The sequence below is a fragment of the Musca domestica genome, unplaced genomic scaffold (genome assembly GCF_030504385.1).
Source record: "Musca domestica strain aabys unplaced genomic scaffold, Musca_domestica.polishedcontigs.V.1.1 22, whole genome shotgun sequence".
Taxonomy (NCBI): Eukaryota; Metazoa; Arthropoda; class Insecta; order Diptera; family Muscidae; genus Musca; species Musca domestica.
Genome location: NW_026712262.1, coordinates 2213207 through 2239114, shown reverse-complemented (window position 1 = coordinate 2239114; position 25908 = coordinate 2213207). Strand labels below are relative to the sequence as shown.

Below are 25908 nucleotides of genomic sequence, written 5' to 3'. Positions count from 1 at the left end.
ACTGAAATAAAATGATGTATTATAGAAGGCAACCCAATTGAGTTGTCGATAAACGTGTTATCGATTAGTGTATTTTCCATCTTGTGAACTCTAAACTTCAAAAATGTCAATAAATTCGAAATAACGAATTCTAAAATGAAAAGTTCAGTGGAATTATTTTTTGATGAAGAAGAAAATGTTCAGGACATTGCATCTATTCGACGAAGCTTGAGAGATAATTTAAATCCGTGCTCCAACGGCGATAGACGCTCTTCTTGTGATGGACCACCACCTGTGGCGTTAAGATTTCTTTTATTTTGCGAAATTTTCTTCTTAAGCTTAGCTTTAAAATGGATCCATACTCTCTGCCATTCTTTTGGTGTCCTTGGACCATGACTGTTTAGGTTGTCGGAAATTTTCTTCCACGCTTCATCTGCAGTGGCTTTGGTTTCACCAAAGACTTGGATTCCTCGAGCTAAGTTTGGAGTAGCACCCATTTTTTCTATAAGTATTTCGAACTGATGTTTTGTTGTTACTTTCACCATATTTAATCTAAAATGATATGCAAAATGATTTAGTGAAGCTAAAAAATCAATAATTGTTAAGAAAATGTGTATTTACCTCTCAATTTTACTTTTTCTTCTTTGAAAACGTTCACTGCAACTGCAAATAGATGGTTGCTGAAATAAGGCCGCTGTAGCAGCTGAAATTCGCAACTTCAGTTGAAAGTTGCCATACATAATGCAATTTTCGCAACTGGCAACGCCACTCAACGATAGTTGTTATCGATAATCGGGCCACAAGACTTTGATTCCTCTCGTGGATTTTTATACCCTCCACCATAGTATGGAGGGTATATTAAGTGTATCATTTCATTCCTCGAAATATACATTTTAGACCCCACAAAGTATAAATATATTCTTGATCAGCATAAAGTTCTATGTCGATTGAGCGACGTCCGTCCGTCTATCCTTCTGTGGAAATCACTCTAGCTTCGGAACGAATTGAAGTAGATTGATAAAATCTTACTAAAATTTATATTATGTCTGCAGGACTTTTGGCATTGAAAATGGGTCATGTAGGTCTACGTTTTGGTATAGCCCCCATATAACGGTACCTCCCGATATTCGGTATTTTGATGATTTGTGCGACAATATTCATCTGAATTGTTTCAAATTAGGTATTTGAAGTTCGAAATGGATGTTACAGCCTAAGACAGAAAATTGTATGTGCAGGTCCACATCTTCGTACACCCCCATATAACGGTATCCACCGATATTCGGTATTTTGATGATTTCAACGATGTTATTCGCCGGAATTGTTTCAAATTTGCTATTTGAAGTTCGTATTCACCGGCATCGTTTCAAATTTCATACTAGAAGATACCAATGTGTACTACAGCCTATGGGAAAAAAATGCGTATGCAGGTTCAAGTCTTCGTATGGCCCCTATATAACGGTACCTGCCGATATTCGATATTTTTATGATTTTTGCGACATTATTCACCGGAATTCTTTCAAATTTGGTATTTGAAGTTTGTTTTGTAATTTGATGATTTTGGCTACATTATTCACCCATTTTTTTAAGTTTCGCATTTGAATATTGTAATTGCTTATGGCAAACGTTACCTATGCAGGTCCATGTCGTCGTATAGACCCTAATGTAACAGCTACATTCGGTATTTTTGAGATTTTAACAGAATTTTTAACGGATTTGATTGTTTTTGAGAATTGCCAAATTCATTGCAAATGGTGGAGGGTATTCAAAGTTAGGCCCGCCCGGAACTTACAGCTTTTTTACTTGTTTTTATTTGGTCTTTTAGTTTTTTTTTACATCAAGTCGGGAATATGAGGTCATGTAAATGGCCACCACCCCAGTTTATTGTCATTTGAGCCCTTTTTATGGCATTTTCCATCACTTTGGCCAAAACTTCCGGCGATAAGTTCTCACATCCTTGACGGATATTGTCCTTAAGAGCTGAAAGAGTCTGAGACTTGTTGACATAAACCCCGGACTTCAAAAATACCCACAAAAAAAAGTCTGGAGCAGTCAAATCACTCGTTTTTGCTGGCCAGTTCAAATCGCCAAAACGAGAGATTAGTCGCCCATCAAATGCATCCTTCAGCATATCGATCTGTTGGATCCACATATTTTCCAATCCCAGCTCATCAAGTTGCGGCAAAAAGAACTCGTTTATCAATGCTTTGTAGCGCTCACCATCCACAGTAACCGTATGGCCCGCAATGTCTTCGAAAAAAAGGCCCGATAATTCCTCCAGCGAAAACAGCACGCTATACAGTGACACTGAGCGGGTCTCAGGGCCCCAGAAGCGTAAATTTAGCTTATTTACGGCTACAGCAGCAATATTTTCTGTAGAAGGGATGCTCCGGAGTCTGCCACACCTGTCAGCATCTTTTGTGTGCCAGTCTAATCGAGGCGAGCGGCTAAACGTCGCAGTTTTGCTGTGTTTATTAGTTATTAGCTAAATTAGTGGAAGACGCAATGTAATTACAGTTTACATAAATATCCGCTATTCGAAAATTCCTAGACCTATCTATAATAGAACACCATAATTCGGTTATCTACAATGTATGCACTCAAGTCAACGAAGCAATGCAAATATTTATTCGCTCCAATGCAAGCAGCGTTTCATTCCTTCCTTGTTACCAATTCGTTTTGGCCGCAAAGCAACGCATCCGATTATATGTGTGTGCCTTCAATTAGCAATAACAAGCTCCACATATCCTTTGCCACATATCCGCTGGTGGTGTAAATCTAAATCTTAATAATAAGAAAATATAAACTTGACCCCATCGTTTTCTTTGTTATTCAAAAAAGGAGAATTCGGTGGATTATAATTTAACTGATAAAGGATTGTCTCACGAGAGGTCCAACGTGAGGCAGATAGAATGCCTCTTTGATTAAACCTATTCAAAGTCATCAAATCCTGCTCTTAACAAAATTCGGAAATTGAACACCCTGTTAATTTCCGAATTTTGTTAAGAGCAGGATTTGATGACTTTGAATAGGTTTAATCAAAGAGGCATTCTATCTGCCTCACGTTGGACCTCTCGTGAGACAATCCTTTATCAGTTAAATTATAATCGTTCATTTTCATTTTAATATTTTTAATGGGCAAAAAAAGACATAATTACCCGCAGACCAAAAACAGAACCATATGCCCAGGACGGTTGGCTAAGTTTGAAAAAAATGGTTAAGTTCCAGAACGATTTTTGCAACAGTATGGGCGTGTGGCAAAAAAACAACTCTGCGAATAATACAGGGAATACAGGTTGAGATAAAAAAAAACGGCAACTAAGTCAAAAGCCACAATTTTTACATTTTTTTTAATTTTATTGAATGAAAGCAAAAAAAAATGTCGGAAATAGCATCAAATTTTAGAATAAGTTTAGATTTGTTCGAATTGGTCACGTTTGGCACTACTTATGGCCTTCAAACGGCCAATGAAACCGTCAAACGCTGACCGAATGTTGCTTTGCGGTATTTTGGCCCATTCTCGGCGAAGCGCTTGCTTGAAGTGATCGACACTTTGGTATTTTTTAGTGCCACTTTTGCTTTCCAAAATACTCCAGGCACAATAGTCCAACGGATTGGTATCCGGAGATTTTGGTGGCCAATGTGCGATGAAAATGAAGCGAGGAACTTCATTTTGTAACCATTCTTGGGTGCCGTTTGCTGAGTGCGATGGCACCATCTAGAATATTTTCGCGATAATATTCGGCATTTATTCTGATGCCAAGGTCGATTAATACGAGCGGAGAGCGACCATCGGCAGTTATGGCAGCCCACGTATTACAGAAAATTGTCTATGCAGGTCTAGGTCTTCGTATAGCCCTTAAAAATCGCTACCTACCAATATTCGGTACTTTTACGATTTTAGCGACAGCCTGTGACAGAAAATTGGCTATGCAGGTCCAGGTCTTTGTATAGCCTCTAAATATAGGTACCTCACAATGTTAGGTATTTTGATGAATTTAGCTACATTATTCACCGCAATTGTTAAAATTTCGTATTTACACTTCTTAATGGGTACTACAGCCTGTGACAGAAAATTGCAGTTCCACGTCTTCGTATAGACCCCCAAATAACGGTAACTGTCTATATACGGTATTTTTAAGGGTTTAACAGTGTTTTTTTTTAAAGAATTCTATTTTTTATTTATTTATTTATTTTATTTATTTATTTATTTTTTTGAAAATTTCCAAATTCTGGAAGGTAGAAGGTATTCAAAGTTCGGCCCGGTAGAAGTTACTGCTTTTTCACTTGTTTCGTGCTTTATTTCTTTTTTACGTCGGTCAAAGTGCTATATTTTGACAAATCAGCTGATTGCTTGCAAGTCTGTTTACTCTCCTTACAGTTTTCTTGCAAAAGAGAATATTAATATCTCACTCTCTCAGAAAGAAGCTGTTGCACAATTCCTGCAAGAAAGGGAACGAGACTAACTCATTTCATACAATTTATTAAAAATTGTATTTAATAACTCAATAGTCCAGTAAGTCAGAATGAGTGATTGGAGTAACTTTGACATTTGAACCACAGAGAGTGTGCATGTTCTTCCTGGGAGAATTCCTCAGTAATAATTGTTCATTGTCTGATTCCTATAAATCTTTTTTGAAATTATATTATCCAATCCTTTTGATAAAATCTCAATACCAGCAGAGAAACATATAAAACCTCCTAGCCTTACATTTGTCAAAATGTCTTTATCATTTAAAGAAAATTAATGTCACCTTCTCCTCAATCAAGTGTCCTTCATTTTAATTCCACTGGGCGTTGCAACATTTGAGTACTTCTTTGAATTATCAAACCCATCCCTTTGGCCAATACAAAATCATAGAGAGCTCCTTAACATCTAGTCTCTTAACTGCCATGGTCATCATTCATAAGGTCACCCACAGCGTCGAGGACAATGAGACAGCATTGGTTGTTGTCATTATTATCATAATGGACAAACGAGATGACCAAACGACGACAGAATATTCCGCAATCTCTTGGGATCTTCTTTTGAAACAATCGGCACTAAATTCTAAAATTAATTTGTGTGACACATCAAGGCGGCAAAATTGGACCACACATTGGGTTGTCTATTCGTAGAATAGACCACAGCAAGGGAATGGGTCATGGAGATGCTGCGAATGAAAGATCAATGACAATCGGTTAAGCGCACACACATAGTGTTTAGTGGTTTCCGATAGGGGCCAGAATTAATTCTGTTTTGTTTTTTCGTAGCAAAAAATATCTCCCAGGAATTTGAAATTATTGCTCAGGAATTAACATTCCGGGAATTTTTATTTTTTTCTTATTTGAATGATCAACAGGGTATAGTTATTGCGACAAAATAGTCAAATCTTCGTGTGAAACTCGAAGATTGCTCTGTGTGTAGAGCTAGGTATTGTCAGGCGAATAATGTTGTAAAAATCCCTATCGATTGCATGTCTGCCCAAAAGGGTTATTCGAGCTTAAAGGTTATTATTTGAGTTTTTTATTTTTGATTTTAACACAAAACTGTAAATTTTTTTACTAACTACTAGGAAATAAAAATGGTAAGATTCGCAAAAATCACTTGCATAATATATGAAAAAGTCTATAATCTATAAGAAAAGCTGTAAAATACTTGAATTCGAATTTTATTCGTGAAATGAATAGGTTGATACAATTTTTCTCAGATCTGTTTGAGGTCAGCAGGAATTTTGATATTGAAAATGGACTATAAGAGTCAACATTTTGGTATAGACTCCATTAACTGTACCTGCAGATTTTAGGTTTTTAGGTGAGGAGTATGTGTCCTCAGTACGCAGAAAACATCCTTGCAGAGAACGGTACGGTAGTATTTTTAGGTATTCGGTAACTTGATGATTTCCGCCACATTTTTCTCTGGAATTATTTCAAGTTGCCATTTGGAGTTTGTAACGAGTACTACTTCCTATTACAGAAAATGTCCTATACGATTTCGCATATCCCTCATACAACACTACCTCCCTACATAAGGTAAAAAATTAAGTGAGTTTCTCTCTCCCTCTCACTTTGAGATGTTTTTGAGGTTAAAAGCGTGTGTAATTGTGTCGCGTGGTGAGCATCTTCAAACTATTTTCTTCGAATTAGGACCGAAGTTGTAAGAAAAATATATCATAATTTCATCATACTTATCTTAGACTTCAAAATTTTCCGAATTTTCTTTCGAAACTTTTCGAAAAGTCGGCCAAAATCTCAAAAACTTATAAATCATTGTTTTGAAATTCTAGTCGAAAAGTTGGCAATAAAATATTTGAGTTTCATAAGATATTTCTTTCGAATTCCGACAAAAACGGTTAGAAAATCGGAAAAAATCCGCACAATATTAATATTCGGTCATACAACCCTAATTTCCCTTTTGAATTTCGCATAAATATTCTAGAAAACTTTGTCCGACCTCGGCTCTGACTTTTAGCAAAAACTTTAGGCTTTCATCCGACCTATAGGTCCAACAATTTAATAATTTAATAATCTTGGGTCAGAAATCGAAGAGAACCCACATGCGAAATCGGATAGACATTTTAATCTGATTTTTTTCCAGATTTGGAATCTCGGGATGTTTTTGTACCTTTATTTGATATAGCCAAATTTTGTTTAGACCTCATGTTTATACCCTACACCACAGGGTGGTCAGGGTATTATGTATTTGTGCATTTGTTTGTAACAGGCAAAAGAAAACGAGATAGACCCATAGTTCCTTTTGATGATCTGCATAGAATCACATTCTGAGTCGATTTATGCATGTCCGTCCGTCTGTCCATGTATTTTTTTAAACAAAGTACAGTTCGCATTTATTGCCCTATCCAAATGAAATTTTGCACAAATCATTTGTTTGGCCCAAGGACGAACCCTATTGAAATTGGAGATAATCGGCAAAAATTTAGATATAGCTCCCATATATATCTTCTTCCGATTTGCCTTTTATTGTGCACCAAACGTGTAATATCAGCCCGAATAGTATGGAATTTTTCACATACAACCACATTAGGCCTGAAAATAAGTATTCCAAATTTGATCGGAATCGGTTCAGATATAGCTATAGCTCCCATATATATTGTTTATCCGATTTGTTATTTTTGTCCTCCGCAGCCGTAATATGCACTGTGCAACAACAATATTTGGGGAAATATATCAAATGCAGCTCAGAAATACATTTGCTAAATTTTATAGAGATCGGTTCGGATTTGGTTATATCTCCCATATATAACTTCGTCCGATTTACCTTTTATTGTGCACCAAACGTCTAATATTTGCCCAAATGGGATGAAATTTAGCACTTATGACCGAATTGAGTGTAGAAGCTAGTATGTCAAATTTGGTGAAGATCGGTTCAGATATAGCTATAGCTCCCATATATATTGTTCATCCGATTTGTTATATTTGTTACGCACAGCCGTAATATGCACTCCGTAACAACGATATTCAGGGAAATATATCAAATACCGCTCAGAAATATCTTTGCCAAATTTTATCGATATCGGTTCCGATTTGGATATAGCTCCCATATATATCTTTTTTCGATTTCAAATTAATTGTGCACCAAATGGGCAATACAAGTCCGAATTTAAAAGATACAAATGCCTCGGCATATTTAGTCCTTGGAACTTTACATTATAATTATAATCATAGCATGTATGATTGAATTCTCCCATAAAAACTTTTAATTGTTATGTGGAGCTCTACTAAATTAGCAAAGTAGTGTAGGGTATCATAAAGTCGGCCCGGCATTAGGACTTTCTTTACTGTTTTTTTAATAAAGGACCCTTCTAAGTCTTCCTCATCCACACCATCCTCGTATCATTGTCTCTTTTATTTCAGTTTATGGTAAAATTTTTTCCCCAATTTTTTAATCCCCTTCCAAATTAAATGCAAAATGATTCATTGGTTGGCTTTCGTAAAACACCACCAAAATCCCATAACATAAATTAGAAAAAAAACTTAAAATTAGAATTTAATGTCATAGCTGATTTCAAAGAATTTTGAAACTCAAATAAATAATATTTCAAAATGTTTCTAAACAAAAAACAAACAAAAAATAATATGATAATTTACTCTTGGTTTTGCTGGTAATATTTGAAATTTTAAAGATGATGATCTCACGCACATCCCATCGTATGTGGGAGAGGTCAAAAGGGAGGGAGATTCCAAAAAACCACTTCATTAACACAACAACAACAACACCAACAAATAATTAAACAGCCAGCTAGCAAGCCAGCCAACACTTGGCTAGATGATTAAAGTTGCATGCTACCAGAAGCAGCGGCATCGAAAGAGTCAGACAAGACCAACGGATGGACAGACATGAAGTTAATCATAAATTGTTGCCATAATTAATTGAATGATTTTGTGTGTGAGCGTCTTCGGCCTGTTTGGCAATTTAATTATTTCTTTAGAAGCTGTTGCTGGTGCTGCTGCTTCATTGTCGTTGTTTTTTGCGTGTGTGCAGTTCGATTATTTCCAGTGACAATTAATTAAACTCACCAAGTTGGGTAGTCGTCGCAACAAAAACAAAGATGAATCTCCAAACCAAAATAACGTTTTCTCAAAAAAAAAAAAAAAAAAAAAAAAAAAAAACTCATCACTTATAGCTGGTATTAAGTTGTTTACATAAACAACCATTTAAATGCTTGGTGGTGGTGATATTATGCAGCTAGTCATCCAACCAACCAACCAACCAGCGAACCATCGAACCGACCGACCGACCAGCTTCTTTAAGTTGATTTTTGGTTAATTGCACTCGTGCTGATTATCAACGTGATTAGGGGTATTGTCGTCTTCGTCACTACCAGCAGCAACATCGATTGTCACGTCGGGTTGCTAGCTCATCAGCAACATAATGGTTATCACCGGTAACAACAACAAAACAACCCAAGACAATAGGTCACCAACTATGGGTGTCGGATAAAATGTTGTTTTCTTTGTTGTTTCGTGTTTTCCTTTTTGTAAGTTTTTTTTCGCTAGGCGAGGTTCAATATAAAAAAGCGATTTTTTGTTAAACATTTTTGGGAGGGTTTTTTCGCGTGGAACAACAATATTTTTATAACATACATAATGAAAGTGATCCTGGCACTGTGGTTCCGTTATATTGGGGTATAAATGCACATAAAAAAATTAGGAAAAAACAAGTTAAAAGCAGGGTCGAACTTTTAATACCCTTCACAATTTTGAAGGAACTTGAAAAATTTCCAAAAAATCCGCCAAAAAAATACTGCTCAAAAGAAAACGGTTATATGGAGGCTATACGCAGACGTGGTTCCGCATATACAATTTTTTGTAATTACGAACTTTAAATGCGAAATTTGAAACAATTCCTGTAAAAAAAATTCCCTAAAATCATCAGAATACCGAATAAAGGGCTATGTGTGCTGTGTGAAAACGTGAACTTACATAAACAATTTTTATTGTCATAGGCTGTGGTACCCATTACGAACTTTCAATATGAAATTTAAAACAATTCCGGTAAAAAATGTCGTTATATGGGGGCTATACGATATCGTGGACCGATGTGGACCATCGATCTTGACCTGCCTACAAACAAAGGACTGGTCTGTGCAAATTTTCAGGTTCCAATCTTAATTCGTTTTGACTTTAACGTGATTACAACTGACGGACAGACAGAGAATTTTAGGCTGCATAAGTAAACCCTAGAAACCAAAAGTGACCTCAATATAAAATTTCAGAATTTCAGCTCTATCCCTTCACTCAAATCCAAATTTAGCAACATTTATTTCGCATATCCAAAACAATCTACATCTCTCCCACCTATGGATCCAAAAATAGAACCATTTAATACTTTTCGAACAATTTTAGTACGAATTTGCAAAACCACCAAAAAATTTCAACACCAGAGACCTCAATATCAAATTTCGGGATTCCAGCCCCATACATTCACCCAATTATTTACAGACACGTACAACGACATCTACATCAAATTTCAAGATTTCAGCTCTATTCCTTCACCCAATACTAAATGTAGTACTATTTAGTACAATTATAGTATGCATTTCCGAAATCATTTCCATATCCTAACCACAGACACTAACAGTGACATTTGTATCAAATTTCAGCTATCGAATTTCCACCACTTCCATATCTAAATTTCTGATACCAACAGACACCTCATAAATTTTAAAATTACAGCTCTTTATTTTCCGCCATAACAAAATTAATACCATTTAGTGTAATTATAGTACGCCTATCGAAAACTACATCCTTCTCTTAACCACAGGCACCAACAGTGACATTCATATCACATTTCAGGATTTCCGCTCTATTCCTTCACCCAATACCAAATTTTGTACTATTAAGTACTTTTTACAGATTTATAGTACATATTTTCAAACTCATCTCCATATCTCAATCTCAAATACCAACAGTGACTCTTAATAGCAAGTTTCAGGATTCCAGCCCCCATTTCTTCACACAATACCAAATTTGGTACCATTTAGTACTTTTCGTACAAATATATGACGTATTGCTAAATCATAGCCAAATCTCAAACCCGTTTGCCATCCGTAATCTAAACATCAAATTTCAGAATTGTATCTCTATCCCCTCAAACTAAACCAAATTTAGTACCTCTTATTACTTTTCGTATAATTATAGTACGCATATACAAAATTAACCCCTTCACTCAAGTACAGACACCAACAGCGACGTCAATATCAAATTTTAGGATTTCAGCTCTATTCCTTTACTCAATACCAAATTTAGTACTATTTGGTAGTTTTCGTCCAAATATAGTAAACATTTCCAAAATCCATATCTCAAATTCAGATACCATCGGACCTCTTGATATCAAGTTTGAGAATTTCAGCCCAATCTCTTCACCCAATACCAAATTTAGTATCATTTAGTACTTTCCGTACAAATATGGGACGCATTTCTCAAATCTCAAACCTATTTGCCATCACTAATCGAAAAATCAAGTTTCAAAATTTTATATCATTCTTTCACATATATATTCTTTCACCCAACACAGTACTATTTAGTGCTTTTCGTTCAATTTTAGTACAAATTTCCAAAATCACCTCCATATGTCTATGTTACACATAAACAGCGAACCTAATACCAAATTTCAGATTTTAAGCACTACTGGTTCACCAAATACCAAATTGTACCAAATATAGAACTATTTAGTACCTTTCGTGCATTTGTACTAACCATTTCCAAAAACTCCACTTTATTACAAACCAACCACCACCAAGGGACCCCAATATAAAATTTCAAAATTCCATGTTCACCCTGAACCAAACTGTTTCAAATTTAGTACCATTTAGTACAGTTCACACACTTAGTATATATTTCCACAAAAGCACCTTCATATATCAAACATACTTTCCAACCTCGATTCTCATACCAAATTTCAAGCCCGTTGACAAAATACCAAATGGTAACATTTTAGAAATTAAGTACCATTTTGGAACTTTTCTTAAACTTAAAATTCGAATTTCCAAAAACCCTTTGGTGCATCTATCTTGCACTCCATAAGTGAGTTTTATTCCAAATTTCAGAATACCAGCTCCATCAGTTCATCACATTTCCAATTTGTATCAAATTTAGTATCATTTAGTACGCATAAGATGAATTTCTATAGCTTCCTACATACCCCAACTTTCCTACAACACCCACAGTAATCTCAATTCGAAATTTTAGTATTCCACCCCTGTTGGTTCGCCAAAATACAAATTGTACTTTATTTAGTACATTTTCGTACATATAAGTATACAAGTAAATTTCCAAAACAATCTACATATCCCAGTCCCACACTCCTACAGTAATCTTGTTTCCAATTTTCGGGATACCAACTCCACCGGTTCTCCCAAAAATTTAAATTGTACCAAACTTAGTGCCATTTAGTACACATAAGTACGAATTTCCAAAACTATAATTGAAAAATTGAAATCTTATTTCTAATTTTCACAATTCCGATTCTATCGGTTCACCCAAATCGAAATTGTATCCAATTTAGTACAAATTTTCAAAGATTCTAACATATCCCAATCCTACTATCCGGCACTATTTTCAATTTTCAGCATACCAGCTCTATTTGAACACCCAAATCCAAATAGTGCCAAATTTAGCACTATTTAGTACACTTAAGTACAAATTTTCATAACTACCTACATCATACAGTCCAATACAAATCTTATTTTCAAATTTCAGGATTCCAACCGGTTCCGGTTCACCCAAAATTTAAATTTTACAAATTTAATACCATACACATAAGTATGAAATTTCATAACTATCTACATACCTCAGCCCTACAATGCAATAGTAATCTTATTTCTAAATTTCAGGATTCCGACTCCATTAGTTTTCCTAAAATTTAAGTTTGACCAAATTTAGTACAATTTAGTGCATAGTAGTACGAATTTCCAAAACTACCTACATTCCTCAGTCCTAGAATGCAATAAAAATTGTATTTCTAAATTTCATAATTCCAGTTCTAACGGTACCATTTAGAGCTTTTCATGCACATAAGTACAAACTGTGAAAACTTCCTCCATATCCCAATTCTACACTCCGCCGGTAATGTTAAATTCAAATTTCAGGATTCTATCTCCATCCGTTCCTCCAAATTATCAAAGTCAAATTTAGTACCATATAGTACTTCTCGTATATACGAGTACACACTTCCAAAACTTCCTCCTTACATCGACTCTACTTCTCAACCTTGATTCCTATTACCAAATTTCAAGTTTTTACTACTAACCTTTCACATGATACGAAATGGTACCAAATGTAGTACATTTTCGTACACTTATAATTCGAATTTTCAAAAAAAGAGTACCAAGATGGTACATCCATCAGTGACCCTCAGAACAAATTTAAGAATTCTAGCTATACTGCTTCCTAATATACAAAGGGTACCATATTTAGTACATTTTAATACTTTTCGTAACGTTCTTGTACTAATTTCCAAAAACCAAGCCTCATGTGACCCCTTCGGACTCAAAGTGATCCTCACCCAAAATTTCATGATTCTAGCTTCAGCCGTTTGGTCCGGGCGTTAATAAATCTTTAAGTTAGTCAAACTATGTAATACTCTGCCTGCCACACTCTTTCTCCCACTCTCTTCCGCCATTGGCATGCCTCGCACCCAAGAAGACCCAATAACCAATATTTGTTCAATGCGGCTGTCGTTTAAAACATAAAAATCATGTTGTAACTCCTTTGTAAAGTTAATTTGGTGTTGTTTTGGTTGTTTTTGTTCTCTCTCTCCCTCTCCTTCTTCTTAAGCTCGGTTAATAAATGCTTCAATAGTTGGACAAGTTATGCTAATTTGTAACTTGACACAATAATTACAAATCTCTTTGTGAACTCCAATGTTTATTGTTGTTGCTGTTGTTGACTCAATGCACTGCAACACCAGTGCCTGGGGGCCATTATGTTGGAGGTGTTGTTTGTTAGTTTCTGTTTTTTTTTTTTTTTTTTTTTTGCAGTCCATTTGTTTGTCGTGCAATTGTTTTTTTTTTTTTAGTTGTTGGTTTTGTAAGTTATGTTTGTTTGTTTTCTGTTGTTGTTCCATTTGACTCTTAACACTAACAATTGTCATCATAATTAAACAACAGGTGTGTATGACAACTTTATGATCATCGCCATCATCATCATCATCGTGATCAACAGCAACATGGGCAGCAGCAACAGCAAAAAAACAACAAAAGGATTTTCTTTGTTCGTGTAGTCTGTAGTCATGTTTTGGTCATAACTTATTGTCAATAACTTTATCATGACAGTTGATCGGACGGACAAAACAATGTCGTTACATGTTACGCTCACAAAAAAAAAATCGGGGAAAAATATTTGGGTCACTCGCGGGAATCAATATTTTATGAAGAGCAATTTGAAACAATGAGATTTATTAAGAAAATTTTCTTAACCCTCTCTCATTTTCTAAAAATCTCTCATTTTCAAATTGACTCTTGAGCAGTGGTGCTCAAGAAAAAAATTCTCTATTTAGTCAAATTTCTCTTTGCTTATTTAAATCAAGAACAAAACAGTGTTAAGTCATTATTTATAAAAATATTTTTTATCCATTTGCTTTATAAATTATTTTGGCAAACATTCGCGTTTAAAAACAATTAAATAAAACCGTAAAATATAAAAAAACATAATTTTATTTTTCTCTTAAATTATCTCTTTTTTCGGTTCATGTTCTAGAACACGGTTTTGAGCAAGGCTGCTCTTGAGAGAACTGTGGTAGCTTTCTAACAATTATTTTTGAGCGAACTATTCTAGATCTTCAAAGAACAAAAATTGCAAATTTTTTTGGGAATGCTGTTTGAAAGAGCCATTGAATTTCTTTAGGACAGAGCTGAGTTGAAAGAAATGTGTGGGATTCTAAAGAATAATTTTGAGAGAAATTCGGTGTTTTTTCTTTTTTTTTAAGGAATTGTCATTAATTTTTAAAGAAAAAGAACTTTTGTGAAATGTTAAAGAGTACTTTTAAGTGAACGGTGGTCTCAAAACCGTGTGCTAGCACATTAGTCAAAAAAGAGATTATTTAAGAGAAAACAAAACTTGATTTTTTCTATGTATTTATACATTCATTTCAATTGTTTTTAAACTTGGATGTTGTCCTAAATTATTAATAAAGCGAATTTTTACAACAAAAAAATGTATAAATTATATTTTAACATCGGTTTTTTTTGAAGAAACATAGGTTGATTTTTTAAAACCAATTTTGAGAGAAATGTCGGGTACTTTAAATAATATTTTTATTCTTTTAAAAATATTCTTTAAAGTCTACGACATTTCTCTCAAAAATGGGTTTTGAAGCTCAATCTAAGTTTCTATTTTTATTGAATATTTTCGAGAGAAAGTAAAAATTTTGAGAGAATTATGGTGGATATTTATAGAATAATTTTGAGAGAAGCTGTGAATTTTTAAAAAATATATTCGTGCGAACTGTCCGTGCTATTTTCGTTAATTTCCAGAATATTATTGAGAACATAGACAAAACATTAATCACGTTTTTTTAAGAAGAGCAGAGTATTTTTGGGATGACTGTAAGATTATAATCGTGGATTTGTTAAGAGATAACTGTCAGAACTTTTTGACCTAATTTTGTTGAGGGAACTTTAGAGTTGGAATTATGAAATTTTTAAGAGAGATCTTTTGGAACTACTATCTTGGGTTTAAAAAAATGACAAAACTCGAATGGCGAAATTTTAAGTAAAAAACTATAATCCCGGATTTTTAAAGGCAGAATTGTCAGGGCTTTGATTCCGGATTTTTAAATGAAAACTGTCAGATCTTTAATAGTGGATTTTTGAAGACTGCTGCAGCTTTTGTAGCAGGTTCAGGTTCAAATACAAGAAGAAAGGCAACTGTATATGTTGCGCCCATAACTATACCGGAGGAAGATAAGTAGCTTTGGCTGGACAGTGTAAGTGGTGCAGCGAGTCATCTGAGGGCTGTGCCACATGCTTGACATGAGGTGTTCTGCACATTGCTGTCAATCCGTTTCCAATACGAATTGAGACTGCTGTACCATTCGGATCTAGATTGTGCCAAAAGCACTTGGGTTTATTGGAATAGCTCTCGCTCTTCCGCTGCGATGAGAGGGAGATGGTCTCCGAAATCTGTATTCACTCTATATTCAGTCCTCCGTGATAGGTCAGTTGACCAAGAGGCTCTCGCTTTTACCTTGCCTTACGTGCCTGGGTGGAGGTTTCCTATATAGTTTGGGTCCACAACGATACCAGAGTTAGATCAGTAGGTTAGGCTGAGCAGTTAAAGGGATACCGCGTGTCATGTGGGTCTGTGTCACACACTGGGCAGGTGTTCTGCACATTTCTGTCAATCCGGGGCCAATACGAATTGAGGCAGCTGCACCATCCGCGTCTTAATTGTGCCAAAACCACTCGGGTTTATTGAGGCAGCTCTCGCACTTCCTCTGCGATGAGAGGGAGATTCTGTCTGAGCACGGTATTCACTCTATATTCCTCCATGACTTCTGTGGCCGCGTCAGCGTGAATACCATTCAGTCCTGCTTGAAAGACCTATTGATCTCTAGATCATGGAGGAGAGGATGGTCGCTGAGCACGGTATTCGTTCTATATTCCTCCATGACTTCGCTGACCGCGTCAGAGTGAATACCATTCAGTCCTGCTTGAGAGGCTTATTGATCTAGAGGCTCTCCCTTACACCTTTTATGCCTCTCTCTCTCTAGATTATGAAAGTCTTTCCTTAGGTGCCTGGGCGGACCTTATTATTATGCTGTCGCACCGGTAAGACCTTCAGCTCCTTATTCAGATGGTGGAGAGGTGTCCTAAGGAGATGCCCTCTTGCAGTTATTAGGGTGGCGTTCTGGCAGGACTGATTATTTTTCAACGGCGTAGCACTTTAGTTGGCTGACCACACCAGAGCCGCAAAGTTTACCATAGATCGACCTATCACGTTGTAAGAGATCAACAAGGTTTACTTATAAGCTTCCCAAGTGCTGCCTGCATGAGACTTGAGAACCTTGTTCCTACTTCTAATTTGTCGCAAATAGCTGTTGTATGCGAGGCCGATTTTAAATGGTTATCAAGTAAGATCTTGGAATAATTAGTGGTCGGAATTAAAACACCATTGACCTGCACATTCAGTGATAGCCTCATCTCTGCTGTCAATCTGGCGAAAAGTGTGGCGGTCGACTTCGTGACGATTATTTTCATATTCCTAGCAGTGAAGAGGCCGGTTAGATCAACTAGTAATTATTTAACCAACTGCAACATCATGATGTCATCAATGATGTATCCATAAGCCGTGATCGTCCTATTTTATGTTACGAATATTCGACTTCATACCCGATCAGCATAGTTTACTATGTTTAGGCCAGTTTAGACAGACCTATCACGTTGTAAGAGGCCAACATGGTTTCCCTGCCAGCTCCCCAAGTGCAACTTGCATGACACTTGAGAACCTTGTTCCTACTTCTAATCTTGTCACAAATAGCTGTGGTATGCGCGGACGATTTAAAAATGCTATCGAATGTGACTCCTAAGACCTAGGTCTCGTGGCAGAAGAGAGAGGAAGAGAAAGAGAGTTTAATTTGATGAGAGATATTAAAATCAGCATTTATTTTATCAGCGGTGCTCAAGAAAAAATACCTCTTTTCAGTCAAATTTCTCTTTGCTTATTTAAATCAAGAACAAAACAGTACTAAGTCATTTTTTATAAAAAATATTATTTATCCATTTGCTTTATAAATTAATTTGGCAAACATTCGTGTCTAAATACAATTTAATAGAACCGTAAAATATAAAGAAAAACGGAATTTTAACTTTCTCTTAAATTTTCTCTTTTTTCGGTTCATGTTCTAGAACACGGTTTTGAGCACCGCTGATTTTATATTGGGTGTAATGTGTGAAGAGTGAAAGGCATTGGGTAAAATTAGAGAGCAACAGTTTAAGTTATAGATAAGAGAGAGGAAGAGAAAGAGAATTTAATTTGAGATACCTAGTGAGATTAAAGAAGTGAAACTTGATGATTTTATATTTGGTGTAATGAGTGAAGAGAGGGAGGCATTTGGCAAAGTGTATTAGGGCGTCTTTCTTTCGAGCTCACTTTCGTAGCGTCACACAGAAACGAAGCTTTACAACTCAGATTCATATGCAACTACTTTTATCTGTAATTTTTTTCTGAGTGTATGCCACTTTATAATAGCATTTACAATAGTGTCGTTAAATGTTATGATTTACTTTAAACAATTATGGAATATTTATAATACTGGAGACAAGAAATAAAAAAAAAACAGCACAGCATTAACAATTTGCCATCTGATCTTCAAATAAATTGTAATTTGAAGGTGGAATTATAGATTTTTGTGTGTTGTAAAGTTTTCAGTTTTCGTTTCGTTGACACACCTTAAATAATTTTCATCCAAAAAAGGTTAATTGCTTAGCCAAGCCACTTAGGTATGTTAACGTGAGTAAAACAATCAGTAAAACATATTGACAATATTAATGAAAATTATGTTTGACATTACACAAATCACACAGGCCGTCATCATCATCGTCATGATCGTTGTCGTCATCATCAATTAGAGTCAAGAGAAATTAACGAAATTCCAAATTGATGGGGTATAACTTTCCTTTCCTCAGATTTCAGAAATACCGCACATTTCTGGTCATTGAACTTAAATACAAATTTGATAGCTTTCATAAATTATGATAGATTCCATGATTTTGACATCGCCGCTCAATGCCGGAGGAGGCTGCCACAGACCGTGATGGAGGGAGCAGAAGCAGGCATTTTTTAATATTCCCTGTCATAATGGGGGGAAAAAGAACTAAAAATAAACCAAGCTGTTGGAAACATGCGTGCACAGGGCTCCCCCCTTCACATTTCTTGTTATTGAAAATGCCACAAATGCATGGAAAGTCAAGTTCATTGACACTGGTCTGTAGGGATGCTGTTCTTGGCATGGCATGGCATTGCAATAAAACACATGCGTTTTCATTGTAAACAACAAAAGCCGCCACAAACACACACACATGTTACGCAGAGGGAAATTGTCAACGCCTAGGAAAAAGAGGGAAAATGAAACAATGGACCCCATCTACTTTCAACATTCCATACTTTAATAAAAAAAAGAAAACACAACTCCTTCATTTTCCCCCTTTTAAAAAAAATTCTCAAATGAAAAGAAAATCCAACATTTGTCATCAGGTTCATGGATCTCATGGCAATTAGGCGGGGAATTTGAGGCAGGAACATTTTCATAGTCTAGAAAAATCTCTCCAGACCGTTGAAATCTTTGACATTTAATGTCAGTGTCAAATCATATGTTAATAGAGTTGGAATGCCAAGTCGTTTTGTTTTCTACTGTTTTTTAGTTGAATATTTTTTAATTGCATTGCATGCTTGCCTTCTACACTTGTTCGGTTTTTTTAACATTTTAGAGCTTCTTCAGATAACATGTCAATGTTGAAAAATGTGGTATTTAAGAAGGGAGTTGCCACGGTGCCTTTATGGCAATAATTAATGTAATGTATCAGGACAGAGTTAATCGATTTATTTAAGAAAACTTTTACCTACTATTCACAATCCGTCTTTTTATACCCTCCACCATACATAGTATGGAGAGTATATTAAGTTCGTCATTCCGTTTGTAGCTCATAGAAATAATCATTTTAGACATATCAAAGTATATATATTATTGATATATGATGAAATTCGTAGACGATTTAGCCCTGCCCTGTCTATTGTAACACGCTAGAGTCAAAAGGAATAAAGATAGAAAGATAAATTTTGCACAGATCAGGCTTTTGTGTGCAGGCAGGTCAAGTTCGAAGATGGGCTATATCGGTCCACGATATCGTATAGCCCCCATATAACCGTATAACCCAATATTCGGTATTTTTGATGATTTTAGCCAAATTTTCCAATGAAATTGTCGGAAAATCCTCACAACGAGTTTTTTCTGAGTACTTTACGCCCTGTAAGAGAATTGTTTATACAGGTCCACCAGATCGTATATCCCCCCATACAACGGTACCCGATATTCCGTATTTTGATGATTTTAGCCACATTTTTCAATGAAATTATCTGAAATACTACACAAGGAGTTCTTTATGAGTACTTTACCCTCTGACAGAGAAAAGTCTGTATAGGCTCACGATATCGTTTATCCCCCATATAACGGTACTTTCCGATATTCGATATTTTTTATGATTTGAACCATGTTTTTTTAAATGGAATTGTCTTAAAATTCACACAAGGGGTTCCTTCTGAGTACTTTACTCCTAAAAAGAGTACTGTCTAAATATATCCACGTTTTGGTATAGCGCCCATATAACGATACCCCCAGATATTCGGTATTTTCATAATTCTCGCGACATTATTCACAGGAATTATTTCAAAGTTCGTATGTAAAGTTCGGAACCGTTACTACAGCCTATGACACAAATTACTTATGCAGGACCGCGTCTTCGTATAGCCCCCATATAGCGGTTTTCATTCGAGCGGTATTTTTTGACAGAATTTTTTGAATATTTTTCAAGTTTCTTCCAAATGGTGAAGGGTATAAAAAGTTCGGCCCGGCCGACCTTATCTGCCTTTTTACTTGTTTTTTTTTTTACATCAAGTCGAGAGTATGATGTCATATAAATGGTCGCCGCCACAGTTCATTGTCATTTGAATGGCATTTTCGGTCACTTTGGCCAAAACTTCCGGCGATTTGTCCTCACCTTCTTGACGGTTATTGCCTTTAAGAGCTTAAAATATCTGAGGCATGTTTGCATAAACCCGCGACTTTTAAAAGCCCCACAAAAAGACGTCTGAAGCTGTCAAATCAGGCGATCGCCAAAACGGGAAATTAGGCACCCGGCAAATGCATCCTTCCGAATATCGATTGTGGCACGCCGTCGCACCGTCCTGTTGGAACCACATGTTTTCCAGTCCCAACTCTTCAAGTTGCGGCAAAAATAAGTCGTTGAGCATTGCTTTATAGCGCTCACCATTCACAGTAACTCACAACGTCTTTGAAGAAAAAAGGTCAGAAAACTCGTCCAGCGAAAACAGCACAACACCATACAATGACTTTGAGTGGGTGTAATGGCTCTTCGTGAGTTACACCCAGATTTTTAGTGCCTCATAAGCGTAAATTTAGCTTATTTACGTATCCGCTTAGATGACAGTGGGCTAATGATTATTTTTGATGAAAAATCCTCTTCTTATTGGTGGTGATTAAAGATGGCTTGAGCATATGTTAGACGCGATTGGCGGTCAGCAGCTAACAGCTGATGCACCATCTATACTTTGTACGGAAACATCTTCAAATCTTGTACCAAAATTCCGCTGTAAAGACCGAAGATAATTTTCGTGGCACGTCGTTTGGTCGTGGTCGACGGCTGCAGCAGCAATATTCTTTGCGGAAGGGATACTCCGGGGTCTGCCACGTTTGGTATCATCTTTTGTTGAGCCAGTCTCTTCAAGTCGAGCGGTAAACGACGCAGTGTTTTATCAGTATGCACTGGACGGTCAGGAAATCTAAATCTGCGACGAAATTTACGTTGTGCCAATGTGATCGACTGATTATTGCTCAAATAAATAATCACCAAAATTCGGCGACCGGGGGATATAAAACGTGGACCTGCACCTTTCTGGCATAGGCTGTAGTATCCATTACGAACTTCAAATGCGAAATTTGAAACAATTCCGGTAAATAATATCGCTAAAATCATCAAAATACCGAATATCGGGGAGTACCGTTATATGGGGGCTATTCAAAGACTTGGACCTGCACAAACAATTTTTACTGCCATAGGCTGCTGTATTCCTTACGAAATTCAAATACCAAATTTAAAATAGTTCCGGTAAATAACGTCGCTAAAATCATCAAAATACCGAATATCGGGAGGTACAGTTATATGGGGGTTATACGAAGAAGTGGACCTGCACAAACAATTTTCTGTTATAGGCTGTAGTATCTATTACGAACTTCAAATGCCAAATTTGAAACAACTCCGGTACATAATGTCGCTGAAATCATGAAAATACCGAATATCGTGAAATACCGTTATATGGGGGCTATAGGGGGTCATAGGCTGTAGTATCCATTATGAACTTCAAATGCGAAATTTGAAACAATTCCGGTAAATAATGTAGCTAAAATCAACAAAATACCGAATATCGGGGGGTACCGTTGTATGGGGGCTATACGAAGACGTGGACCTACATGGCCCATTTTCAATACAAAAAGTCCTGCAGACATAGTACACATTTGAGTAAAATTTTATCAACCTACTTCATTTTGTTCGGAAGCTAGAGTGATTTCCACAGACGGACGGACATTGCAAAATCGACATAGAATTTTATGCTGATCAAGAATATATATACTTTGTGGGGCCTAAAATGTATATTTCGAGGTGTTCCAAACGGAATGACAAATTTAATATACCCTCCACATATAACAATAAGGTACTTCCAAAAAAAAAAAAAAACCAAACAATCCTTTCAAAATTGTAGACTTCTCTCCTCCACTTTTAATATCGCAACAAAGTTAAACCTTTAAACCCATCCGAAATATAATAATGGCAATAAAATTTATAATTATCAAAAAAAAAAACAATAAATCTGTTTCGTTTGTCACAATTCATAAATCTTGACTCCAGAAAGTCATTTATCATTTTTCAATTCCATGGTTTTCAAAAATATAATTACAGAGTCTAACAATGAATGATTCATTTTTATCACGTTCAACCTTGGAAGACACACTTTCAATGTTCTATTCTCAATTGCCGTTTTCTCACCATTGACTCGTTGTGATGGAATAACAACAAAAACAATCTGCTATTGACATTTCCTCTTGAAATGAAGATAAATGCGTTAAACGGCTATTTAAACGGTTTTGTATTTGCTTCGACGAATAACAACAACAATAACAGCAAATGAGAGAAAAAAATTGCAATAAATAATTTTCGTTTTTTGAAATGGCAACACGACCACATAATAATAACAATAATGTTAATGCTCTACAACATTTTGATAGACAATAGCCCAAAGGCTGACAGACGGCCAACTTAAAGAAGACAAATATGAAGTTGTTCTTCGTACGGCATGAAATGCTACAAAGCAATGTTCTAGAGTTACAAAAAGACAAAAAAAAACAACAAAATAATAATAAAAAATGAAAACAATTGTGATTTCTTAATTTAAATAATTGTTAGGGATGTCGATCAGAGAGAGGCTTTTAAGATGACTTCTTAAATATTATATAACTCCCTGAAAAATATTTCCCATAGATAAAATTTTAATATGCTGCAGCTTGTCAACATCTGGAAGAATGAAGAGTTGCCATTGCAGTAATTAAAAAAATAAATTTTTAAAATAAAAAATTTCAAATTTGCTAAAAAAAAATTTACAAAATTCCAAGTGAAACCTCCATATATGGAAAAATCTCATGCGCCACCCCTTAAGCCAATGCATTTAAAAATTTGTAGTTATGATTCATTATTTAACAATCCATTATTATTGAGATTTTTTCCCCTCTAAAACTAACAGACCTTGAAATTTCAATTCAATAGCAAAAAGCAATTCACCTACCGGGGCGGTCGGTGTAGAAGAATCAATAAAAAACCAACAAATTTGCAAATCTATCCAAAAGTGGAGGAGTAGGCTTTTGAAATAAATTAGCATATTTGTAGTTGTGCGTGTTTGTTTTGTAAAATGTAGCCAATTAAAAAACAAAAACAAATGCAATGTTTTTAATAGAACCAGAATATAAGTTGGCCTTTATGTCGAATAAAAAAAAAACAAAATGTCAAAATGCATGTCAAGGTAAATAAGTTTGTGGAGGTTATACGGTATTCTTGTATCCTTTGAAACAGTAACAGAAAAAAAAACAAGTCATGCAAAGCTGGTTCTTAAATTAACCCCTGAAATTCTTAAATTACGCCAGTATTCAGGGGAAATGTTCTACCTATTCTATTCTGTTTTGTGAAATACAGGGTGGGATAAAAACACTTCAACAAATTTTTTATACCCTACACCACAAGGTGGTCAGGGTATTATGTCTTTGTGCATGGAGAAGGAAACGAGATAGACCCATAGTTCCTTTTGATGATCAGCATAGAATCACATTTTGAGTCGATTTATGCATGTCCGTCCGTCCGTTTGTCCATGTATTTTTGTAGTTAAAATGCAGGTCGCATTTATTATTCGATTGAGATGAAATTTTCTAAATAACATTTGTTTGGCTCAAGGACGAACCCTATTGAAATTGGTGAAAATCGGTTCAGATTTGGATATGGCTCTCCTATATATCTTCGTCCGATTTTAGGTTTCTTGTGCACCAAATGGCTAATTTCAGTTTAAAGTGAGTGAAATGTTGCACTTCCAAGCGAATTCATTCAAGAAGTTAATACCTAAAACTTGGGGAAAATCGCTTCAGATATAGCTATAGCTCTCATATATATGTTTCATCCGATTTTGGTGTTTAAGTCCATCACATTCGTAATATACACCCCATAAAAATGCTCTTTGGTACCAGATATTAGATTCAGCCCAGCAACATGATTCAAATTTGATCAAGGTCGGTTCAGATTTGGATATAGCTCCCCTATATATATTCGTCCGATTTTAGGTTTTTTTATGCACCAAATGGCTAATATTATTATAATATTTCAAATTTGCTCCCGTATTTATGTTTCATCCGATTTGGTGTTTACATCTCCAGCTTTCGGAATATGCACTTTACCATAATCATATTTTGTACCAGATATCTCATGGAGCTCAGAAATGCCCAATATAAACCTCTATTTTACAAGAGCTGTACTAAATAAGCATATTGGTGTACGGTATCATATAGACGGTCCCGCCCGACTTTTGAGCTTTCCTTACTAGTTTTTTTTACAAATTTTATTGAATGAAAGCAAAAAATGTCGGAAATAGCATCAAATTTTAGAATAAGTTTAGATTTGTTCGAATTAGTCACCTTTGGCACGAATTATGGCCTTCAAACGGCCAATGAAACCGTCATACGCTACCCGAATGTTGCTCTGCAGTATTTTGGCCCATTCCCGGCGAAGCGCTTGCTTGAAGTGATCGACACTTTGGTATTTTTTAGTGCCAACCTTGCTTTCCAAAATACTCCAGACACAATAGTCCAACGGATTTGTATCCGGAGATTTTGGTGTCCTTTGTGTGCTGGAAATGGAACAAGGAACTTCATTTTGTAACAATCCTTGGGTGGCGCGTGCTGAGTGCGATGGTGTTGAGTCCTGTTGGAATGTCCAAGGTCTGCGGCCAAAATGTTTGCGTGCCCAAGGCTTTAATACACCCTTCAGAATATTTTCGCGATAATATTCGGCATTTATTCTAATGCCACGGTTATGGCGGCCCACACCATCACCATGGCCGGTGCTTGAGTTCTGGTGGCCAACCGAAGATGCACATTTTCCGCTGATCTCTTTGGCAAGTAAACACAATCATTTTGTTTGTTTAAAAACTGCTGGACAACGAATTTTTTCTCATCGGAGAAACCGAAATTCGGCAGTTCAACACTTTCGGCCAAGCGAAGCAACTCTTCGGCTCTTTTGAGCCTATTTTCTATCTGTTGCGGTGTAAGTTCTTGCAATTTTTTGGAATTTCAATGGCTTTACCCCGAGCTCATTTTTCAAAATTTGCCGAATGGAATATTGTGATATGTTCAGCTCACGAGCTATTTTTTCGGCCCCTGCGACGCGGGTTTCGATCAAGTCGCTTCTTTACTTTTCGAACCATTTCTGCTGATGTTGCTATTTTCGTCCGTCCACTTCCCTGAGGCGGCGATGGCACAAGACACAATAGATTTATTCACATTTAAATGCTGGGTTGCTCTAACGATAGCCACTTGTGGTTTTCCAGCCAAATATAAAGAACTTACCCTATCACGCTTGAATTCCATCACGAATAACTTTTTTTTGAAAAATTCTTATCAAAGCGCTTTTGTACGCTTGTAAAAAATATAATGAGCTGTCACTGAAATAATTTTAACAGCAATCGGCAGAGTGGTTTAGAAATGACAGCAGTCTGAAGTTGGTTGCAGTTTTTCATCTCACCCTACATATACCCTTTTTCAAAGGATGGACAGAGTATTCGGATATCCTGCAAGTATTGAGGTAGATTTTTGATCACTGTCATATTCAGAGACAATTTTTTTCTTCGTAATAAATTTTCAATATCAAACCTTGGAGGACTAAAGGCTTAATGTACCAACAATCGGTCGTACCATGGCACAATAAAAAGGTAAGGTAAAGCTACCAGCTGATTACAATTTTTTCCTGAGTGTGGCCGACTTCTCCCAATTTTGCGTATTTATTTATTTATTGTTTTGAAAAATAATAAAAACAAAATATTTTCAAAATCAATGATTGGAAGAAACGTAGATTGTGGGGCTCGAGCTTTGAATATATTAACCAGTTT

The 25908-nt window shown here is 35.9% G+C and overlaps 1 protein-coding gene across 5 annotated transcripts in view; it reads left to right on the top strand.

Annotated features, from left to right (window-relative positions):
• Positions 1-25908, top strand: part of LOC101901389 (GAS2-like protein pickled eggs) — a 377420-nt gene that overhangs the window by 209889 nt on the left and 141623 nt on the right. The gene's annotated exons all lie outside the window — the stretch shown is intronic.